The sequence below is a fragment of the Micropterus salmoides genome, unplaced genomic scaffold, assembly GCF_014851395.1.
Source record: "Micropterus salmoides isolate LMB-PRFRI ecotype aquatic unplaced genomic scaffold, ASM1485139v1 Ms_hic_scaffold_14, whole genome shotgun sequence".
In the NCBI taxonomy this organism is placed as follows: Eukaryota; Metazoa; Chordata; class Actinopteri; order Centrarchiformes; family Centrarchidae; genus Micropterus; species Micropterus salmoides.
This window is the reverse complement of record NW_024040485.1, coordinates 21450232-21461515: the sequence shown is the minus strand read 5'-3', so window position 1 is coordinate 21461515 and position 11284 is coordinate 21450232. Positions and strand designations below refer to the sequence as shown.

General features: G+C 40.6%; 1 long non-coding RNA gene across 1 annotated transcript; it reads right to left on the bottom strand.

Moving 5' to 3' along the window:
* Nucleotides 1–2857: 2857 nt before the first annotated feature.
* On the bottom strand, nucleotides 2858–3405 carry LOC119903029. Its single transcript, XR_005444395.1, has 2 exons — nucleotides 3368–3405; nucleotides 2858–3006 (listed from the first exon to the last, which is right to left on the bottom strand). It is a non-coding gene; the product is annotated as an uncharacterized LOC119903029 (long non-coding RNA).
* Nucleotides 3406–11284: the final 7879 nt, after the last annotated feature.

Here is an 11284-nt window from a genome sequence, read left to right as displayed (position 1 = left end):
AAGCGACCTGCTATTCTGTCAAAAGACCTGCATATATCAACACTAATTCTGCGCCATATTCATCAGCAGATAGGTCATTCTGGAAGAAATTATATGTTGTCCAGATTAATGCGGAAGTACTGGATTATAAATGCAAACTCTGCTGCAAGAAAGGTTATATCAGATTGTGTTGTTTGCAGACGCCACAGAGGAAGAGTCCTTGAACAAAAAATGGCGGACTTACCTGCTGAAAGAGTGTTGCCTGATGAAGCCCCTTTCACTCATGTTGGCATTGATTATTTTGGGCCTATTGAAGTTAAAAGAAGCAGAAGTCTTCTCAAAAGATACGGAGTGCTCTTCACCTGTATGACCAGCCGTGCTGTACACTTGGAAGTAGCATACACCTTGGATACAGACTCCTGTATAAATTCTGTGAGAAGGTTCATCTGCAGACGAGGCCCAGTTTCAACTTTCAGGTCTGACAACGGAACCAACTTTGTTGGAGCCAGCCGTGAGCTCAAGGAGAGTCTGACTGCTCTGAACCATGGTAAAATTCAAAGAGCCTTTCTTCAGGACGGCATAGAATGGAGATTTAACACCCCATCAGCTTCCCATCAAGGTGGCGTTTGGGAGCGCTTGATTCGCTCAGTGAAGAGTGTTCTTGCCTCAGTCCTTAAACAACAGACCCTGGACGATGAAGCGCTCCAAACTGTTTTTTGCGAAGTTGGCAATATTGAATGATAGGCCTATTACAAGAGCCTCAGATGATTCAAATGACCTGGAAGCTTTGACGCCGAACCACATTCTGTTGTTGAAAGGTAAACCAATTATGCCACCAGGATTGTTTGACAGAAATGATCTGTATGTCAGAAAAAGATGGAAGCAGATACAGTACATGGCAGAACTCTTCTGGAAAAGATGGATTCTGAATACCTGCCATTGATGCAACAGAGACAAAAATGGACTGCACTAAGAAGAAACCTTATACCTGGAGATGTTGTTATTGTGGCAGATGCTACAGCTTCAAGAGGATCTGGATGATGGGGAAAGTTTTGGATGTCAGATCAGATGTGAAAGGGGTTGTGCGCTGTCTGTCCGCTCCAAACGAAGACCAGCATCTTAGAGAGGCCTGTGACGAAGCTGTGCCTGCTGCTGGAGGCGGTGGTGTGATCACACGAACTCTCTCTCTTTCTCTTTGTCTGCCTCTATTCTCTTTCTTTCTCTTTTCTTTGCAGGTGCGGCAAGACATCTGTGCCTGATATGTTTAGAATACATAATGTAGCTCCGTTTTGAGAGTTCAGTAATTGTGATAATGCACAATTAGGGCCGGAGTGTTGAAGCTACATTAGTTTGCTTTCAGTAGTGGTAATTTGTTAATTAAATGATTATTATTATGATTTTGTTTATATTAGAAATACGTATATGTATACATATTTTGATAATGTTTTTTTTGTTTAGTTAATTGTTTTATAATATGTTTAGTCTTTATTTTGGTTAGTTTAATAATATAATGTTTGATTTAGACACTGAGGGCAGTAGTGGGCACAGGTGAGGGTAAATATAGGTAGGAAGTAGGAAGTGAGCGGCAGCACCTGGGTGATGGGCACATGGTTTTTACCAGCGTGAGAGATGCTGTATTGCTTGCTCAGTTGGAACAAATAAACCAGCCACAAACCCTGAATCCAGTTTGAATTTGATTTTATTTCTTGCCTGCGTACATTACCTGCCCAGGGTGCTAGAAGTTGTCGTTTGAAGGTTTGATTTAAGTTTAACTTTAATTTGTTTGTTGACAAACGGCCACTACACACCTTCTTCACAGTGCCTGGAGTCCAGTATGTTTGAATGTGCCAGTGTATAGAACTCTCTCTCCCACTGCCCCCAATGAAATCTCCCAATGAAAGACTCAAACAGTGAAGGAGAAATACAAGTAGCGTGGAATCACAGAGGTGCTCTTTACTGGCAGTGAATAAGATGGCAGATATAAAACAAAAATGGAAACTTGTTAGAAGGCAAATAACTACAAATGGTTTGATCAAGACTGCAAGACAATAAGAAAACAGCTGAGAATAATAGGTGATGGAAAAACATCACCAACCAAATGACCCAGCCATAACACATTTTAAACAAATATACACTTACAATTAGGATCTATATACATCTGTACAAAGACATGTCAATAAATCAAATCAATTCAGAGCAATGTGTTATAGAAGAAAACTCCAAACATACAACCATAGACAACCAAAACCCCTTTGATTGCCCATTTACTTGGCAAGAATTTACAACACAGAAAAAAATCTTCAGTAAAGGAAAACTTGTGGTCCGGACAACATTAAAAACTAGATGCTCAAATGACCCCGGAGATGCAGGGTGCAGTGTTGTTGTTCAATGTGAGGATGTTTTCCTGACATCTGCTACAATGGGTTAATTTCCCCCATTCATAAGAGTGGGGACAAATCAGACTTTATGGCATCTGTGTCAGCAGCTGTCTGGTTAAATTATTCTGTAGTATTTCCTTGACAAACATCCATCTTGAGTAAAAAATTATTTCCTCCCAAAACACCTCACCACTGAGATATTCACTTTTAAAAAAAATTATTTCAAGGACGCTTTTGACTCTAGGTTTGACGCTGAAATATGAGTGGGGGGTCTGGGGGTTCCCCCCCAGAAGATTTTGAGCATCAAACTCTTAATTTACTGCATTCTGGAGACATTTTCTGCACCAATGTATGGTCTAAATGTCTTTATTTATATGACAGGAAACATAAAAATCAGGTGGCAGGTGACAATTCAAAATATAATGCAGTAATCAGTAGCTTTTTTGGTTGCTTAATGTTATGTGCAAGGTGGTTCTGGACTCAAGAGCAGACAGAGACTGTAGGTTGAAACTCACAAAGATTTTACTGATAACACTGAGGGTTTAGTGGGGGAGAGTAGTCGGGAGCTGATTGATGGGGTCGAAGAGTGCGTGGCTGAACAAAGATCCAGCTATTGGCGGCTTGGTGTGGCAAACGAGAATCCCAGGCACTGAAGCAAACAAAGGAGAAAACATGTTGCTAGAAGTTTGTTCACAAACCAAAGAAGTTCACTAGAAGTCTCTAGGAGTTTGGCTGCACATAGTTACGACTAAAGTGAGTACAACAATCTGGCGTTGACAGTCAGGAGCCCAGGGTATTTAGGTCGATTCACAATTTGTCGTGTGTGCTGGCAGGAACAGGTTTTAGGACCCAAACGCAGGACACAGAGGCAGAGCAGGTACAGTTTCTGGGTATTTATTTAAGCCCACAGAACTAACAGCAGAGTCCAAACAAAGGTTGTCTGCAGAGCAGCAAAAACAGTCATAAACAGATGATCCAGGGGAAGACAGAACAAAGGATAATCCAACAACCTTGGTGGCAGGCAGGCAGGCAGGCAGGCAGGCAGGCAAGCAGGCAGGCAGGCAGGCAGGCAGGCAGGCAAGCAAGCAGGCAAGCAAGCAGGCAAGCAAGCAAGCAAGCAAGCAAGCAAGCAAGCCACACAGCAGTGGATGAACACACAACAAACCAGTACAGCTGAACAGAAGTCACACACATTTAAAACACTGACTAACGAGGAGGGCGGGAGCACAAACAGGTGATACTAATAATGACAGCAGACAGACACAGACAGGCAGGGTGGTGAACTGACGGGAACACAGACAGATACCAAACAGGCCCAAACTAACAGAACTACCAACAAGCCCACAGACAAATACCAACAGAAATATGAATACATAAAAACAGACATAAAGGGTACAAAAGACCAAGGACATGAGACAAGAATCCAACAGGAACTCAAAACACAGAACAACAAGCAGGCAGAGGAATACTGGAGGGAACAGACGGAACACTTGACAGGCAGATATGGGGCAAAATAGCCAACACAGAAAGAACACATGTAAACAGACAAACACCGACCAACTATAACACAGGGATCACAACAGACAAAACCCAAACGGGAACACAGAACCAGAACACAGAGTACACTAGACACAAGACATGAAACCAAAATCAACTAAATAAACAATACAATAACTCATAGAAACTCAAAAACACAACAGACTATATAACTGATACTAGACACAGGACAGAACCCAAAAGACTATAACAGATACTAAACAGACTGAAACTAAATGAACAAAGCAGAACAGACACGCCCACAGTATGACAGGTCGGTGCTTGATTGGCAGATTGTCAGCAGCTATGCCGGAGAGCCAGGTGCCTGCAGACCACACCCACACCATACACCAGAGAGACAGGCAAAAACAATCACAAAACCCCAACCAATAAACTGGTCATGGACAGATCGTGACACTAAAGTTACTTTCTTGGACAATGCACGTGTTTATTCTAGATTTAAATTGCATTGCATATTTTCTTGTTGTGCAAAAAAAAATTCTCAAAGCAATTTCATTTGTTCTTTAACATTTCTTGTTGCAAGCTATTATTTATAGAACATTTTTAACAAATGCTTTCAAAAAGCGATGGGGATGAAATCAGCCAATTCAAAAATAGTGGGGACATGTCCCCAGCGTCCCCAGTGTAAATGACACCTAAGTTTCTAGGGGACAAAATGTAGGATCTGTTTAAATCAATGTATTTGGAGAATATGTGTGCTGTTAAAATGGAGACAAACTGAATTTTACAACCAGAGAATAGGCTTGAAGTCCAGCTTTTTTAATGTATATATAAATCATCTCGCTGTTCAGTTGGATCAGTGTGCTGCTCCTGGCCTTTCCCTCCTACATAGAGTTGGTGAAGTTTTTTTTTTTGCTGATTACCTTTTTTTGTCTCCTACTGAACAAGGATTACAGTGACAACTGGACATAGCGGTTAAGTCCTGTCAAAAGTGGGCCCTGGCACTAAACGTCCCAGATGTCAGGAGAACAAATACCAGTTTAGCATAAATAATCATATTATTGAACATAGTATGAGTATACCTACCTTGATATAATCATGATAGCGTCGGGGAGTTTTTAACATGGCAGTAAAACAACTGAAAGTGTCAACCAGCCCATTGTGCTGTATTGTGGTGAAGTATGGGCTCCAGTCAGTCATCATAGCTGACAGGACAAACACATTTTACATATACACAGAAAAACACCAACAAATGTTTGTAGAGCAGAATAAGGCAGATACCCACTTATAATTAACTTTCAAAAGGGAGCATTACAGTTCATTTATTGTTTTAGCAGATGCTTTTATCCAAAGCGACTTACAATTGCTATACATGTCAGAGGTCGCACGCCTCTGGAGCAACTAGGGGTTAAGTGTCTTGCTCAGGGACACAATGGGGGATTGAACCCGGGTCTCTCACGCCAAAAGCATAGTCTTACCCATTGCACCATCACCACTCACATTAAGTGCCGCTCCCTAGACTTCCTCAATTGAAAAGTCCTCCAATCCCAAGAGCTGAGCCCAGAAAAGAGTCCTCTTTCAGACAGACTCACTGACCAGTCTCAACACAACACTGCTTTCCAAAGACCAATCGGAGAAAACCAAAAAAAAATCCTACAATGTGAAGCCTTCGATGAAATAGGGAACATTTAAATTAACAAGTTTAACTCTGTAATTTCAGATTTGAAAGAGCTAAATGAGCTAAATACTTCTAGTAGGAGGAGACAGGGCACATCTTGCTGCCTATTATTTGTCAACATGCCACAACCTGAGGGACAGTGAGTTCATACACACACTCACACTCGGCCACACAGTTTTTGAGTTTAACCTTGTTGTGTTTTTGCCATTCCGAATAACATATAATGCCAGAATAATAATTCACTTAGACACAAACAGCTTTTGACATGGCAAGCTGAAGTATGGAAATGTGTTGGATGCACATACACACATGCACTTGCATGCACACAAACGCGCGGTTGACCTTACATGTGTGGGATGTCAGCCTTCAAAATACATGACAAAGCAACCGTAACTCCAAGTAACTGTATTGTGGTGCACATGTGTGTTTGTGTATGTGGGAGGAACAGATGTGCACTGCGCCTGGGGTTTATCACAGCCATCTAATGTACAATGGACCCCATTGTAGGCTTACACAGATGATTGTCAAATCAACAGGCATCTTCCCATAACATACCTGCTGGGAAAAATAAACAACTATATTAAAACGAATACCATTCCACAAAGGTGGAAGTATTAATAGAAAACGGAGGGGGATAAAAGAGTAAAAATGGAAGTCAAGACTTAATTGGGGGAAAGGGACAAAACTGAGTGATCCAGAGAGGAGAAAAAGCAATAAGACAGAGCACAATAGAGAGAGTAAATGAGCCTGAGCTCCCCAGTGTAATGAGCTTGGCAGGCTGCAGCAGTGTGATTGGACGTCTGTGTGTGGGGAGGCAGCAGTGGTGGAAGAAGAAAAATCTAATAAGCTGGATGATGGCATCGGTGCAATGCCATAAAAACAGTAAAGCATCACGATCAAATAACAGCAGCGGTGAAGACGTCACCCACACGCAGCCATTACCACATGTCATTCTTTCACTTTGCCCAGAGAAAGGAAACTTGTTGTCACTATGAAGCCCTCGGGAGCAAGAGCGTAAGACTAAATGATGGGAGAGTAAGAAAACAAAGACAGCCTCTTTCTACCTCATTAAATTTATCTCTCTCTCTCTTTCTTTTCTTTTTTTTTTGGGGGGGGGGGGGGGGGGGGGGGGGGCTGTTGCAGAAACTGAAGTACAACCCCTACATTAATTCTCGTTTGTGAACTTGACGCAAATATTTCCACTCAGCGGAAATAAATGGGCTTCCTTATGAAATGGTAATCCCCAAGGGCTCACATATGTCAGACAAAAAGCAACACATTTCTGCAAAATCTCCTCTAGGGTTGCATAATGCGCTTTTAAGCCTTTAATGCTGAAGTCCTGTGCATTATTTGTCTAATTCTGTGTTCAGAGAAAGAAAATCATAAAAAAGTTCATAGGTCAAATATTCACTTGTATTTGATTGAAGCTACAGCCAGTAACCTGTTAGCTTAGCATAGCATAAAGACTGGAGTCTTCAGGCAGTGAATTTTGAACAACACTGTTGTTTTTACACAAATTTTAACATTAACATATGAAATATACTTTGGACAGAGTCAGGCTAGCTGTTTACAGTACAGACATGAGAGTGGTATTGATCTTCTCATCTCACTCACAATGCCTGACCTCAAGGGAGGTCAGACATCTGAGAGGCAGTGACAGTGTATAGAGCCAGAATATTTTCTCATCTAACTCTGTGAATTAAGGGTTTGTTTCGACTATACCAGAGGTGGTGATTGCTAAAACAGTGGAAAGACTAACCAAGACAGTTTTGGTGAGTTTTATTTTGCTTCTGTCAACTTTGGATGAAGTGTATTTTACGATGAGTTAAAGATTCAGTGTGTAATGTTTAGGAGGATTGATTGACAGAAATGTAATATCATATACATAACTATGTTTTCAGTGGTATGAAGACCCTACATAATGAACTTTTATGTTTTTATTACCTTAGAATGAGCCATTTCTATCTACATACCCAGCAGGTCCCCTTACATGGAAGTCACCATGTTGCGCGCCATCTTTCTACTGTAGCCCAAATGGACGTAAGTATGTTGAAAAAGTATGAAAAACCAGCAGAAGTAGTAGTAGTAGTCGTTAGGTTTGTTAGAAGTAAAAAGATAAGTGAAATTAGGACAAATGGAGGATCACAAATAATATTTAGCACAAGAGCCAACAGAGCATGTCCGCCACTGTAGCTTCTCCTACGCACTTGCAAACGGAGAGTGGTGACTGATGGCGCATTCATGTTGTGTCGGAATAATCAGATTTTTTTAACCCTCCTTAAATCTTTATTGCAAAAGAGGTATAAAGTGTAAATGGGACATAAAGACATACAGAACAGTACACAAATATATAAGAAGACACAAACAGGGGTAGTCTATATTATATAAAGATATTAAAAGAGGACCATATTGACAGTTTTCACGGCCTTTCTGTTTTTGAATTTAGAAATGAAATTGAGATAATGTAAAACCTTGTGGAGAAAATGTACAAAGTAATTTTTTTTACTGCTGAATCTACAATTGCCATTAGAATTAAAACATTTATTGTAAAGTACTTATTTCATTTGAGGGGCAAGTGAGTGCACAGTGACCCATTTGTTGCAATTCGCAACCCTCACCACTAGATGCCACTAAAACTTACACACTGAAACTTTAACAAGGCAATTAGTTCGGTGGAAGGGAGAAACTTGAATTCACGGTTAATTGAGCTGTTTAATAAGGGATCTAAGCTATACTATCGCCTATTGATGTACAAAGTGGTATACTGAGACGGTATGGGCTGAGGCTACCTCTTTAGCATGTTAGGGTATGTAATGTTAGCTCATTTTTGAATGTTTCAAACTCTTAAATCCCTTAAATTCTTACACATTGCACATTTAAACTGAAAAGAAAGTTGTTAGGGAAGTCACACAAACAACCTGTTTATTTGTGTTTTTATTTTAGCTGAAAAGGTCACAGCCTTGCTCATTTGCATTCTAAAACAAACAACAGATCACGTGATGTCAAATTAACCTGAAACAAAGCCATTGTTTTAATTGCACGTCAGCAGTCAGCCCAGTATAAAGACACTCTGATTGTAAACACGTCACATGCTGATCAATACCTAACTTGCTTACTGATTCCCCTTGAGACAGAAAATTGATCTTATTGTTTTGCTCGTAATAAGCAGTGAGAATCTGATGAGTGTTATTGCACAGTGAGACCTGATTAACACCTTTAAACCATCCAGTGTGATTTACACATATCAGTCTCCTCCCTTTACATCCAGCCTTACAAACGTGTGTGTATCGTTGTCTCAGCATCCTTCCAGACTACACATTACCTCCAAGGACACTTCTTGATTAGGGGCTCTGAAAAGAGATGAAAGTCCTGTAATTTGAGTGGGGAATCCCCAAGGATAATATGTGAGAGGGTGACAACAACGATAACAACACACACACTTTTATATAACCACACACACACACACTAAAGTAATCCTCATTAAACCCACACTATGTCTGCTCAGTGTGTGTGGGTGGCCACAAGGCCCTCAGGTTGTGTGTGTGTGTGTGTGTGTGTGTGTGTGGAGAGAGAGAGAGAGAAAAAAAAGAGTGTATTTTTATGGTTGGGCATCAGAGCCACTGACGTCTGAAAGCTTTGCGTTATTACAGCACTTAGGGCAGAGTAAAACCCACAAACACACACATACCCAGGAGGCACCAGCCCATGAGAGAAGAGGAATCCACTTACACAGAGAGAGACAGAGAGCTCCAGCGTCCACCACAGTCTACCATTAGACGGACCTTTCCTCCATTGTATATGATGAATTCTTTCATTTCCACTGATTAGATTATCCTCCTGCTGCTGCTGCTGCTGCTGCTGTGTGTGTTATAAACTGTTGTAAATAGTTAGTTTGCCTATATATATTGGTAGGATTATGAAGACACTATACCACTATTATTATTTGAATATTTACTCTATATGTCATGAGCTGTTATAGATTAAACTACCAACTATGTATAAAATAGTTCAATATCAGCTTCAGCTCCAACACCTAAACTGCTGCTGCTTACAGTATTACAGTATTTTTGATGATATGAGATATGATAGAATAAAAGTCAATTGTCTGCGCTGAATAATTTTACTTTGATACTTTAAGAACATTTAGCTAATACTTACATACTTACACTTAGGAAAGACTTTTGAGTGGAGGAGTTCTTGTAAATGAGTATTTTACAGCGTGGTATATAATGTACTTAAGTAAGGGACCTGAAAACGTTTTCCACCACTGTAAAAACGTGCTATAGGCTACCCTCCAAACCAAAAGCCCCTGCATAACTACAACCTGCCAATGTGCGGCTCAGTTCGGTGACACACGTCTTCTGAATATAAGGGAGGACAAAGCGTTGCTATCAAAACACCTGCGGCCAGATTTTCACTGCACACGCCTGATTAACAGCGAATTCAGCGCCGGGGTTGCCCTGCAGGCGGCTTTGCTCAGGAGCCGCAGTTGGTGGGATTTGTCAGAGATGATCACTTTTAAATGCGCCATAGGGACCGCATTGTGCAGTGAAATTCCATCTGAGAATTATTGAATTATTAAATATGATTACTCATGAAATTATAATAGCCTATCAGCCCTATGGATATTTATCATGTAGGATTTATTTAACGAAATCCAAAGGAAATGAAAAACAGAAGGGATGGCATCACGTGAACCACGAAAGTATAGAGCTTATGAAAAATCTATAGGCCAGAGAAACTGTTCAGTGCTGATGGGGACGATAAGAAACTAATTCACGCAGCTCCTTGGGTATTTTGTCCTGCGCTTATTTTTCCCCTCATGAGATTTATGTAGGATACGTTAAGATTAAGCACAACCTTTCTTTTTAATACTTTAGACTCATTCCCACTTACATAAGATGACTGTTGCGCCCGTTTGAAAATTATGCACGTCTCCAGGTAGCAGCAATAAACCTGCTGGATCATGGTTCCAATGGGGAAAAACTTTCAAAATTCAAACAGTGTAAAGAAAGCGTGGCCCCGCTTGACTGACACCTTTGCTGTTCTTTGTATTAGACCTGTCCTCATTAGAAGTCGCGGTCTATTTGTGCTGTCAGCAGTGTTTTGTTCATTAGAGAAGGAACGTACCCAGGAGCCTTTAAAAGAGAATTTCAAAAGGAGCCTTATATTCAAGGGCACGATGTGATCTACTTTGCTGCTGAGATTGACTCATTTGAAATAGTCTGACAAACAAACAAATAAAAACAAAGCAACTAACAATCAGTCTTGACAGTGCATTCTTCTTCATAAACAGTGTGTTTCAGGTGTGTTGAGCTGTGGACTCACTGAAACTGTCTAAAAAACCACGCATTCAAGTAACAATACCCGGAGGTCAAACCCAGCCTACAGATAAAGACAGGGACTGTAGAGCCGTAAATATATTTAATCAGTAACATTGACAGTTTGTCCCCATGAACCCTCTTCTGCAAAAGAGGCACGTGGAGCTCAGTGGCCTATGTGACTGATGACGTTTGTCTAGTGGAAACCTTTTCACTGCAGTGTCTTATTCTCATCAAGCTGTGTTCTGCTTTGACATCAGATTATACAAACAGGATTAGCAATAAACCAGAAACCAGATGAAAAAAACATTTGTTGGTGCATCGGAAACATTTTGAAGATAGGAACTGATAATTTTACGGGTTTCCAAACAATGGTATGGGTTGTGACATCGACTACATCTTAATAAGGCGTACAATATCAATAATGGGTC